General features: G+C 42.3%; 1 protein-coding gene across 1 annotated transcript in view; it reads right to left on the reverse strand.

The window, feature by feature from the left end:
* CCDC141 (coiled-coil domain containing 141) overlaps positions 1–12,902 on the reverse strand; it is a 104,189-nt gene that overhangs the window by 12,218 nt on the left and 79,069 nt on the right. The gene's annotated exons all lie outside the window — the stretch shown is intronic.

A 12,902-nucleotide genomic window follows, 5' to 3' on the forward strand; every position in this document is an offset into this window, starting at 1 on the left:
TTTTGTACAAAGCAAATATATTAGATGGACACTCGATATTTTCTCAAAAATGAACATCACTAACTTAATTTAGGGCCTGATTCTGATCTCATTTAGAGAACACAAAGGAATAAACAGGTGTAACCCCGCTGAAGTCTACAGAGTTATGTGGGAGTACATGACAGCAGGATCAGATTTTGAGTTTAAAAGCAGAATCTGTTTTCTAGAAATAATCAGACCAGTGTGATTCTGAGTCTCAGCCAAAGTGGCCTGAGCAATGCAGATGAAAATATTTTAGAACCCCATGTATTACTGGAACTTTGGCACACTCATCAAAAAGTGTATGGTGCATAGACCCAAATTTATTACAAATCCTGTGTTTTTTGTGTTTAAAATTCATCCTGGGTATATACAAGAGTTAAGTCCCACTGAACTCTTATTTTGAGAAACAGGGGAAACATAAATTTTCCATATCAGGAAGTTGGTATTATTCATATTCTCTATTTTCCCACTGCACAAGCAGAAGTTCCTATTCCACAGGCAAGGAGCAAATGGGGCACAATGACTTAAAAAAGACAGCAGACACAGGCAAGAAAAGATTATGTTAATACCCAAATATTATTAGATAAATAGAAATGTGCCAAGTCCAAAATGCCCATAATTGGCTTTACCGTACCAGGGAAATATTCTCTGCTAGTAGATATTTTATAGTTGTGCAACCTCAGAAGAAACTCAGTTAACAAAGCAGAAAAAAAGTGTAATTGCTCTAACACTAAGACATGATCCCAGGATTAGGTTGTAGTGACAATTATGAAGAAAATGCTTAGTGCAGTACTACAGAAAGTGATCCAAGAGATCATATGTTTACCCAAGAGATCTTATTGCACTGTGTATTGAATCATAAGCTGCCTTTAGTAACAAAACTAAGTTTTTACTACTTTCTACTTATGTTAGCACTGCAGAATCAATGCAAGTATCAGTCTAAGATCTAAAACTCTGTTCTAGCAAATTCATTATCAACAGAATCATTAACTAAGTTCCACATGTAAGACCAAATCTAAAGCTGGGCAGGCATTTTTTTTTCCATCCTGTGAAAATATTGGAGATTTCAAACATTTTCCTGTTCCACACTGGGATAAAAGCAAGACATTTCTTCTTCTTCTTTTTATTGTTAAAAATGAGAGAACACACCCAACCCTAGAATAACCAATAGCTCAGATGCCAATAGCTGAGATGTCAGACATGCAGGTTCCAGTCCCTCGTCTGAACCAGGCCTAGACTCCTACACGAATGCCTGACCACTGGGCTATTGACTCAGTCTCTTTCTCTGGCATGAGTAATGTTTAATTATTTATATAAAGTGGAAGAGCTCCAACAACAGACAGTGAGAGACAAAAGCCTGGTGTTTAGGGCATTCATCTAGCATGCGGGAGGCCAGGGTTCAAATCCCTACTCTGTCATCCTCCCACATACTAGTTCAGTGCCCTAACCACCAGGTTCTAGTCAGTCTCAGTCTGTCTCTTCTGTTGGCGCCCTTTGCATAAATAAAAATTAAATATGCATTGGGCTAGTGAGAAAGAGACTTACGCTATAGCCCAGTGGTTAGGGCAATCGCTAACGGGATCTGGGTGATGCAGCTTCAAGTCCATGTTCCAGTGAACATTGAATTAGCTATCCAAAGCAGAACAGCTTCAAAAGGAGAGATTGAGAGAGGACCCACTGCCTGATTCGGGTTATGGGCTAAAACCTCTATCTCCCAGGTGACGGCCGTAACCACTGGGCTATTGGTTATTCTTAGCGGGGTTCTCTCTCTTTTCGGTTTTGATCAGAAATTCCATCCTCAACCTGAGAAAACTTTCCTGATGAAAGTTTTGTTGAAACTGGTATATTCCCCGCAAATACCATTTTGCCAGAAAATTCCCAACCAGCTCTAACCAAATCCTGTCCCTTTTTACCTGAAATAATGATTTTGAAAACTGACTACAAATAGTGTTGCAGCATTCCATGCTGTTTTCCTTTTTATAGGCTTTTATATCTAATGCGTCAAGCAGAGAGATCTCATTTTTCCCCCCAAGTCCTGTAAATTTAGACTGGGATCTTAAAGTTCTTTCAGTTCATCCATTATAATCAATAATACAGACTACACAGGCCAAATTATGTTCTCAGTTACTACATTATGCTCCCAGAGTAATACAATGAGTATTCCCATTGTACTCAATTTTTGCTCGCAAATTTTGTTTGCTGTGCAACGCCATTATGTTCAAAATATTCAAAAACAGTGTGTTAGTTCTATTATGATCTCTTCTATTGTTTCTCTCATGTGGAGAACTTCCAACAGAATTAATTTCCCATTTAACATATTTAACTTATGCACAAAAGGAAAAAAATTACTATAATAGGAACGGAGAGATGTATATTTGTTAAATGGAAAATTAACTAACTAAATTGCATGTTTATACAATGCTCAGCAAACTTAGGCCCTGATCCTGCAAACACACACATACTTCGCTTTACACAGGGGAACAGTCTCATTGGCTTTAACTGGCTGAAGAATGCTGCTGATTCAAGGTTTTAGAAAGAACCAAGATGACTCCTGAAGGATTGTTTAATAAAAGAAACTACTTTTTAAAACATTATTTTAAAATATGTGTACTTTAAAGAGCAATATCGTAAAGGAAATAGACTTTGATACAGACTAATGTTTTATTTGTTTGAAAGAGCTCTGCAAAGATTCTTAAAACATTTATGGAAGTGGAATGACATCAAAAAAATGTACTGAAGAAAATTTTTAAAAGTAAAACTTCACAGAGATTTCTAAGAGCTTTCTCAGCCAGACTGCTACAGCATATTATGCCTGCACTAAAGAAGCAACTGAGACCAGTCCATCTGGTGCTGAGTCAATGGAGAAGTGACAAGCCCTGATACTTGAATTTACCCAAACACCTAAGAGATAAGCTCTCCATCACCACTGAAGTTGAGGAAAAAAGTGGACAAAAATCCTTGAAACTGAGGCAGTCATGGAAAGACAGATGAGAGGGAACAAAAAAAAGCAGCTCATTCCGTGATGAAGAATGGAAAACACTAAATGCACAACAGAAGAGAAATTCACAGCATTGGAAGAAACTCACAGTAAAAGAAGCAGCTTAGGCACAAAGCAAGCACCAATAAGAAGGTCAGAAAGAGTCCTTCACCCTCAGCACTGCTGTGCAAGGAGATGCCATAATCAATCCTTAAGCTTCAGCTGATGAGATAAAGTTTTGTATAGGCACTGCCACGAATTGAGTTAATTTTCGTACTGAAAATTATTTTAATTCAGTATTGAGATATTATAGTAAACCGTCAGAGATTTATTAACAGTTTCTCTTGTTTAACTCTGATTAGCAGGACAATGTATACCTGGAGATGACATGCAAACTGACTGAGGTGAAGGAATACAGAGCTACAGTAACTGGGACTCTCTCTTATAGAAGGTGTAAATCTTCTGTTGGAATCTTTATCAAGAGGAGCGCAACAGAAAAGATTGCAATTGAACAAATACTGTTTTACTGCCTCTTTTAGACAATTTTCTTTGCAGAATGAACAATTCAACACTAATAACTTGAAGTTACCTTGATTTAATTAAGAAAACTTATTATGAATAAACAATTCAATAACCTCTTGTCCCATCTGAAGGAAGTGATAGTAGGTACTCAGGAGGCCCCTTGTCCTAAAATGTGAAATCCTTTCACCTGTGCTTAACTACAAAGAAGTTCAATTGCCACTAGCTCAAAGCAATAATTAAGCACAGTTTGGGCACTTTAAAGACATATTCAAGATTCTTCTGCAGAACTGAGCACCTGGCATGGGCCCAGGAATCAATAGGATTTGCTTATTGTGTGTAACAGGAATTACATAAGGAATTTTATTCTTGAAGACCATATTGAAGAGATTAAATTTAGAAACCAAAAGGAAAGGTATACAGCACTCCAGAACAAACATAGGTAGTTAAAAAGGCAGAAGGAAAAGGCCTCTCACCATCAGATTTTATGTAAGTATTGAGAGCCTGTATAACTAATCAGCTGATATATTTGTTTCTTGGTAAAGATCAATGGGGGTAAAATGTAAAGTAAAGAATATATATTATCACTATCATGTTATATTTCTCAAGGAGGAATTTGAACAGAATGGCAGCTGGGCTGGTGACTTTTTTGAAAAAGGACCAGCTGAAAAATCAGGTGGTCTCTGCAGCTCCCTTACTAGCCAGATTTAAGTGCTGTCGATGTTCCTCAATCTGACTCATCCAGGCTGTGAGATAATTCCACAGGGTTGCGCTGTCTGCATTCCCAACTCCATCTCGCTAACTAGATCAAGTCATGGCTGCTACATAGAGATTCATATTTATCCCATATTCAGTGTCAGTCACAAGTGGGAAGCCATGGTTCACTCATATTATCTGGGTTGATTGTTCCATGGCAGCTGTTGTGCTGGTTGGTAGCCTATACCCTTCCTATTTCGCTGTGGTTTCAAGAGCTTTGCAAATCCTTTAAATTAACTGTGCAAAAGCAACCTCTTGTGTCCATTGCAGTCTTTTTTCAAACATTAGCATTAACGTTAAACAGTTAGATTGGTAATAATTCACATATTCCTCTAGCTCTTTTAATCAAAGGACTTCATAGAGTTTAACAAACATTAACTAACCCTTGCAAGCCCCTAGGAGATGTGTAACATTTTAAACCCTATTTTAGAGATAAGGAGACTGCGGCACAGACTGTTTAAGTAACTCACATTAAGGTCAGTGGCAAAGCTCAGAATAAAAAACAGGGGTCCAATGATGCCTTGTGCTCAAGAGAAGATGCAGAAGCTGTTTTGGTTAGTGAGAGCTGCTGTATTACTTTTTATCCTCTTCTCACCTTAGCTGGTTGAGTGGATGCAAATGTATTGAGCTATACAGGCCTGGAAAAGTGAGGAGGAAAGATACAGACTTGAAATATCCATAGTCCAAATGCACATGACAAACTTCAGGTAATTTGCAGTGTTGTTGTAGCCATGTTGGTCCCGGGATACTAGAGAGACATGGTGGTGAGGTAATATCTTTTATTGGACCAACTTCTGTTGGTGAAACAGACAAACTTTCAAGCTACACAGAGCTCTTCTTCAGATCCACGTTGACATTTTAAATGTGGACCCGTATATGATTCCCTAGAGTAAGCTCAGATCGGTTGTGTAATAGAAATCCGTCTACCCAAAAGTTTTGTTCTGAATATTGTCAGAGATTTACACAAATATTTTACACTTGGGGAACTGAGACACAGAGAGATTAAAGCCAAAATGTTTCCACTAATTTGGAGAGCCCAATATGAGATATGTAAGGCCTGATTTCTCAGAGTACTAATCATTTTCGTAGCACTTCAAGAAATGTAGCTGTTATAATCTAAAATGTTTCTACTGAGCATGGGTAAAGTGTGATTTTTCAATGGCTTATAAATTGGCAAAATTTGGGTAGCTTTTCACAAACAAAAAGGGAAATCCTTGACACAAAGGCCACACCCCTGCCCAAACTGAAATCCCTGTTCTAGTGCATGGGGGCACTAGAGCTTTTCAAAGAGTTTTTAAAATATGGGCAAAACAACTTATTCTTCCCTAGCATTTTTATTTTTGGAAATAGTGGAACTGTTTGGATGAAATTACAAAAAAAACCAGATAGCTGGCACATAAAATTTCAGCCCAAACAGGTGTTATAAGCAACTGAAAAGAGAATCTTATCATGGGAAGTGTCCGATAACCTTAATAATATGTGACGCTACCAGCCCTGCCTATAATACACATGCACACACAAACAGAAAAAGAAAAGAGGGAGAAAAACTAAATATTGTCTATTATCTCTGTCACACAGTAAAAATTGAGATTCTCCAAAACTAGCGTTTGTAGAAGCAGAGACAATCATCAAAAGGACAAATGTTTCACTTTACTGTATTTTAACTAAAAGATACAGAGTTAATAGCCTGCTGTAAGGCAGAATCAGAGATGATATCAGCCGTGAAAATTTATAACCACTTAGGAAAACCATTCAAAAACTGTTTATACTGCCCTTTGTTACTAGAGTAATTCCAATGCTTATTTTATCTGCAAGCAACATAGATGGAGAGAAAATAATCAGCTTACACCACTGTAGACACAATGACAGCATTGACTATGATGACTAAAATAAATTAAAGGGAGCTGTCATACAGTAGTCTATCATCAAACAAACCAACCATCAGTGCACTTGAGGTAACTAATAGAAAGACATGCATGTAAAAAAATCCAAAATAAGTTCCCAATCTTGATTCAGGACCCACTACTACAGGCCATTGTGCCTGGGAAGATTCCAAGTGAAGTAAGTGGGACTTTACAGGAATCCTTATTAACAGATCCTCATACAAGATTGAGTCCTAAATTGCTAACTGTATATAATCCTCTCAATATACCCAGAATGGAATAATCCAATCTATGAACAACCTTTGCTTAGTTTTAGAAGTTCTTGAGTGCCAAATAGTGTCACAGGTTGCTAGTGATGGAGGTTTCTGAACGATTCTATAAGCACCCAAAAGGTGTTCAGGTGGGGTTTTCGGGGTGGACAGTTCTCGTTTGTGGAACTTGTTCATTCTGACAGGTTTATGCACAGCACAAGATTTTTCAGCAAAGCACTGCTATACTTTGGTCCAAGCCTTTGGAGGTTTTTATCCTGTCTGGTAAGCAGCAATTATTGACAAGGTTATGACTAAATAAGCAGATGGAGTTTCCACCCTGCCTTTGAAGAGGGTGCACACACACTATACATAGTCCAAACTTATCACCTTCCTAAGGTTAGACTTTATTATTAACAACAAAAGCAGAGTATAAACCTCAGCCTGAGCTTTCTCCTCAAAGCTTGGCTGTTGCTAAGGTTTTCTCTGTGGGATCTCCTCTGTCTCACCAGTTTACTTCAGTACCTCTTATACTCTGCTTGGATCCAGTGAGATTCATCTGCTAGTATGACTCAGCCGTAATTCCACTGCTCCATCATGCAGGGTTCAAGCACCTGACATCAAGGATACCTCAGAACTGAAGAACTGTTATCTTGTGATACACTTTCTCCTGGAGCAATGCCTAGGATTTACTCTCCAGTTTATTTTCTTCTGAGCAACCCATTCATGACCCAATAACCAAAGTCTCATGTTAAATGATTTGACCTCTTCATTGCCTCCAGCAATAATTTTTTTCATGGCCATGGGCAAGTTCCATGCACCTCATACTTCTGTGGAGCCCATGAGGGAACAATTTTTTTTCTATCTCATGCCAAGACAGAGGTTGGTGGGAGTCACTTAGAGTCAGCCCATCTGAACCCTACTCCTCAAGGAATTAAAAACAAGCAGTCCCCATGGATGTAGGTGACCTGAATGGGTTCCACTGCCTGAAGTAGTTCAATTCTTTCTAAGCCCTCCTGCAATGAAGTCTGGATACATTCTGAGCCCCATTAGCCCGATACTGTCGCCACCTCTAGCTGCCTGGGTAAACTGCTTGGAGCCCTGGACCTCAAGATCTCTGCAGTAGTACACATTTCATCACAATTACACTCCATGGAATGACAGAATTGTTGTATATACTCCTGTTGACCAGTGAAACAGAGAATGAGATACATACATGTCTTTTCTTTTTAGTTATGAATAGTTGCATGGAAAAATTGCATTACACAATGCACATTATGAATACAGCTCTATCAACATAAACTCTTGCAGCATCATTTACTTTTCACGAAGGCAGGACATTCTACCAACCACCGTCCGCATGACAAGCCATACACCCATCCCCAACCTTCTGTTCATTCACTATATTTGTTCATTTCAGTGTGAAAGATTAACGTGGAAAAACAATAACAAAACTAGCAAAAATGACAAGAGTTTTACAAAATGTAATTTAAAACAATGTCTGCAAGCAACAACATGGGCATGATACCTGTGAGCATGGATAACTCTCCTGCCTCTAGAGCCATTTTTGGCTTTTTGGAAAACAAATATGAAAAAATCCAAATGTCGTACAGAAAGGAATCCAAATGTGAGGACCTGTGTATGTCTTTACACCCCCTAACCTCTCCACTTTATGGTCACTGTTCATTTAAGTATCTGATGCTTCAGATCCACTTTGAGTCACTCATATTAAAAACAGTATTTTATTTTTTTAAATTCTTTGATCCATCTTAGTTCTTCCCTGATCCTGCCTCTGCCTTTCCTAGCTGCCCTCCCTGCTTCGAGATCTTTTGACTATAAAGGAAGATATTCCCTGGACACATCCTCTGCCTCGCTCTACTGCCATCTGGCTCTTCCCAGTCGTTTTGCTCTCAGGAAAGCTCCAGGGCTTGTTCCAATTGTTTCTCTGTGTCTGCTTAGTCACGACTAATTATAATACTGAAATAGGAGCAGGGACTTCATTAACTATGTTTTTTTAATTAAGCAACACGTATATCTATTTGTTTATTTTTAATTACACCCATTAGAGCAGAGGTGGGCAAACTACGGCCCTCCGCTGTTCCCCCTCCCCAACAGCCTCAGCTCACTCTGCCGCCGGCGCAATGCTCTGGGTGGCGGGGCTGCGAGGTCCTGGGCCAGTGCAGCTGCAGAGCCCGGCCTGACCCGGTGCTCTGTGCTGTGTGGTGGCGTGGCTGTAGCGCCGCCAGTCACCGGGACAAAGGGAGCAGGGAGGGTTGGATAGTGGGCAGGGGAGTTCAGGGTGGTGGTCAGGGGGTGGGGGTGTGGATAGGGGTCGGGGCAATCAAAGGGCAGGAAACGGGTTGAATGGGGGCAGGGGTACCAGGGGGCAGTCAGGAAGGAGAGGAGGGGTTGGATGGGGGGGCAAGGGCAGGCAGGGGTTCTGGGGGCAAACAGGGGACAGGGAGAAGGGGTGGTTGGATGGGGCAGGGGTCCCGGGGGGCAGTCAGGAAGGAGAGGGGAGTGAGGGGGGATTCAATGGGGGAGCAGGGGCAGTCAGGGGCGGGGGTTCTGGGGTCTCTCAGGGGACAGGGAGCAGGGTGGTGGTGGATGGGGCAGAGGTCCCAGGGGCGGGGCGTGTCAGGGAACAGGGGGGGTTGGATGGGGCAGGGGTCCCGGGATGGGGCGTCGGGGGGGAGGAGCTGGGGGGGGATTGGATAGGGGGCAGGGCTGGGCCACAGCCTCCCCTAACTGGCCCTCCATACAATTTCCGAAACCCGATGTGGCCCTCAGGCCAAAATGTTTGCCCGCCCCTGCATTAGAGTCTCTGTGGGCATGTACAATCAATACTAAATCATAACTTACAACACGCACAAACCTGACAAAAAAGTCAACTAAAATACAAAAATAAAATTCCTCTCATTCAAGCTGCCATCCTCAAGTAAAAAGCTGAACAGCTAAGTTTTGCAACACATCCTGAAGGCTAACAAAACTGGGCTTCATTGGACCACAAGGAGGAGTGAATTCCAGAACCCAGCCTCCACAACTAAGAGCACCCTGCTGCTAATCCCCTCCCAGATGTCAAATCAGGAGACTCAGAGCTAGAATGACCTAGATGATTTTAAATGTTGGGATGATACATAGGAAAAGAGATGTTCTCCCAAGTAGCTAGAACCATACTATGTATGGCTTTATATATAATGATATATATGATTTGCACTAGAAAACAAACCAGGAGCCCAAAGTCTATAAAGTGCAAGTGTAAAATGCTCCATACCAGAGTTACAGCTAAAGAAGAATATGATCCTATAAACATTTACTTATTTAACTCAATAGGACTACTATGGTTTGCAAAGCTACTCATGTAAGTAAATGTTTGTAGGATCTCCCCCTATGTGAGCAGCCTCATTGTGCCTTACTTGTCCTCCCCTGGGGTCTTCAGAGGGTAGCTCAACATAAAGACCATTGCAGAAATTCAAACCGGAGGTGACCAAAGGACAAATAATTGGGGAAAGATAGACATGTATGAGAAAAGGCAGCAAGACACACACATGCAACTGTGTCTTTGCTTGTGTTTGTGAAGTACCTAGCAAAATAATAATAATAATCCAAGCCAATCCAGGTTCAGATTTGATCTCACAAGGTCACAAAGACCAAGGGTTGTGATGCATGTGAATATTTTCTGAACTAGGGTCTGGTCCTACAATCACTTGTGCAAGTAGCCTTTACTCATGTGAATAATCTCATTGGTTTCAATGAGACTATGCATGAGCAAGGATTACTTACACGAGTAAGGGTTTGCAGGATCAGGTCCTCTACGTACTGGGTCCCAGTCCTGCTTCCACTGAAGTCAATTGGACATTTACCTTTTACTTCAGTGGGAGCAGGAACAGACCCATTGTGTGCAAGAAGAGATAGCAGTTTTGGAGGTTTTAAATAATTTTAATTCAGTGCATTATAATATATATATATATATATATATGAAAACCAAGAGAATGGGTTATAGGTTAAAATACAGCTGTGATAATAGCCCGTCCACCCGGTGCTCAAAATATAAATAACCATGGACAAAAGTCCTTTTTTAGTTCACTGTGCATTTATATGGATTTTTTTTTTAACAGGGTGGCTATAAATGTTATTGGAAATAGCCATCTTCTAAGGCTTCTGTAAACAATTTGTGAAAAAAAAATACAAAAATATGTTATCAAAAGATTGTGTCTATGGGCACCTTAAAATAAACACATTTGTGTGTACACACACACACACACACACACACACTCTTAAATGACATTTTGTATTTAAATAGTGCCTTTTAACCAAGGTTTTGCAAGAACATAACAAGTATGGATGGATGAAGACTCAGTGCCACTGTGAAGAAGGTACTCATTTCTCCAGCTGTGAAATGGGGGCACAGAGAGAGATTGTAAGTTTTCAAAAGTGACACCAAAAATTGCCAGCGATGGAGAGTCCATCACAACACTTGCTAAGTTGTTCCAGTGGTTAATGAACTCTGTTAAAAAATTGTACCTCATTTCCAGCTTACACCTCATGTCTAGCTTCAGCTTCCAGTGACTGGATCTTATTATACGTTTGTCTGTGAGAGTGAAGAGCCCTCTATTATTAAATTTCAATTCCCCATGCAGAGACCACTAGACTGTGATCAAGAGACCCCTTAATCTTCTCTTTGTTAAAATAAACAAACTGAGTTCCTTAAGCCCAGGGCCAGCCAAAGGGTAGGTGATCAGGGCAGTCCCCGTGGATGCCAAATCAGCCTCTGAGAGGGTGCCACATTGCTCAGCTGGTTATTTATGTATTTATTTATCTATTTTATTTATGTGCTTGGCCAATCTGCAGTCCAGCCTTCTTTTTATCCTCAGCTGGTCAATGTGCATGCATGTGTGTGCGTCTAACGTGGCTGGCAGAACAGCAAGGGCCGGCCATGCTTAAGCCTTTTGCTAGAAGGCATGCTTTCCAATTCATTAATCATTATCATAGCTCCTCTCTGAACCCTCTCTAATTTATCAACATCCTTCTTGAACTAAGGACACCAGTAGTAGACACAGTGTCCAGCAGTGGTCGCACTGGTGCCAAACACAGAGTAATGTAACCTCCCTACTTCTACTCGCTATTCCCCTGTTTATTCATCCAAAGATCACATTAGCCTTTCTGGCCAAAGAATTACACTGTGAGCTTATGTTCAGCTGATTATCCACCATGTCCCCCCAAGTGTTTTTCAGAGTCAAGGTCTAGTGATTAGGGCATAAGCAGGGCCGTCTGTAGCCATTTGAGTGCCCTACGCAGCACCCCCCCACAGGGGGGCTGTGTGGGGCCCCAGGCTTCCCCCCCACAGGGTGTGGGGGGCAGGAGTTGTGGGGAGCCACTTTTGGGGGCCCCACAGCCCAGAGTGGCCTGGGGGATTAGCGGGGGACTGGGAGCAGCCCGCTCCGCTTCCCTTGCCCCGGCGCTAGCCGTGTGGCTCAGGGGAGGGGGCTTGGGGGAAGGGATCCCCTACTCAGCGCTCCGCTTCCCACCACCAGTGAGAGCCAGGGGCGGTCCTTTCCCCAACCCGAGCGACGTGGGTGGGACTTGGGCAAGGGAAACAGAGTGGGCTGGGGCCGCGTCTCTCTGCTTCCCGCCGCCGATGAGTGTGGGGGGGGCATCCTTTCCCCGCACTCACCATTGGCGGGAAGCGGAGCGCCGCAGCTGGGAGCTGGTGGAGTAGAGCAGGCTGGGGCCGGGTTGCTCCGCTTCCCGCCGCTGCCAGTGAGTGCGGGGTTGCTGGGGGAAGAGGTGGAATGGGGGCAGGCCGGGGGCAGAGCAGGGGGGAAGGGTAAGAGGCATGGCGGAGGGAGTTGTCCGGGGCCCCAAACCCCCCTAGGGATGGCTCTGCCCCTTGCAGGGGGGGCCGGCCAAGGGATAGGGCTGGTTGCCAGGGCTGGTGCTGCTGCGTATGCAGCATGCAGCTGCCTAGGGCACCATGAAATTTGGGGCAATTTGGTGCCCCAAATTTCATGGTGCCCTACGCAGCTGCGTATGCTGCATATGCCTAAGGAGGCCCTGGGCACGAGTCTAGGAATTGGTGAGACATGGATTCCCTTCACTTCCTAAGACTTCCTGTGTGACTGACCTTGGCAAGTCCCTTAGCCTCTCTTTGTTTTAGTTCCCCTCTGTAAAATGGAGACTAATTACTTCCCTATCTCACAGGATGTTGTACAGATATACATTCAAGACTGTGAAGTGCTTTGAGATCTACTGATGCAATGCGCTATATAAGAACCTGATGGTCCAGGTTCCCAGGATGGATTCCCCCATCCTGTAAATATGGCCCATATTCTTTCTTCCTAAATGTGTGACTTTACATTTGGCCATAATAAAACACACATTTGTCTGCTCCAAGCAACCCAAATCACTCCTTATCCATGACCTGTCCTCTTCATTATTTACCACTCTCCCAATCTTTGTGTCATCTGCAAACTTTATCAGTAGTGATTTAATGTTTTC

This window comes from Emys orbicularis, chromosome 11 (assembly GCF_028017835.1).
Source record: "Emys orbicularis isolate rEmyOrb1 chromosome 11, rEmyOrb1.hap1, whole genome shotgun sequence".
NCBI lineage: Eukaryota > Metazoa > Chordata > Testudines > Emydidae > Emys > Emys orbicularis.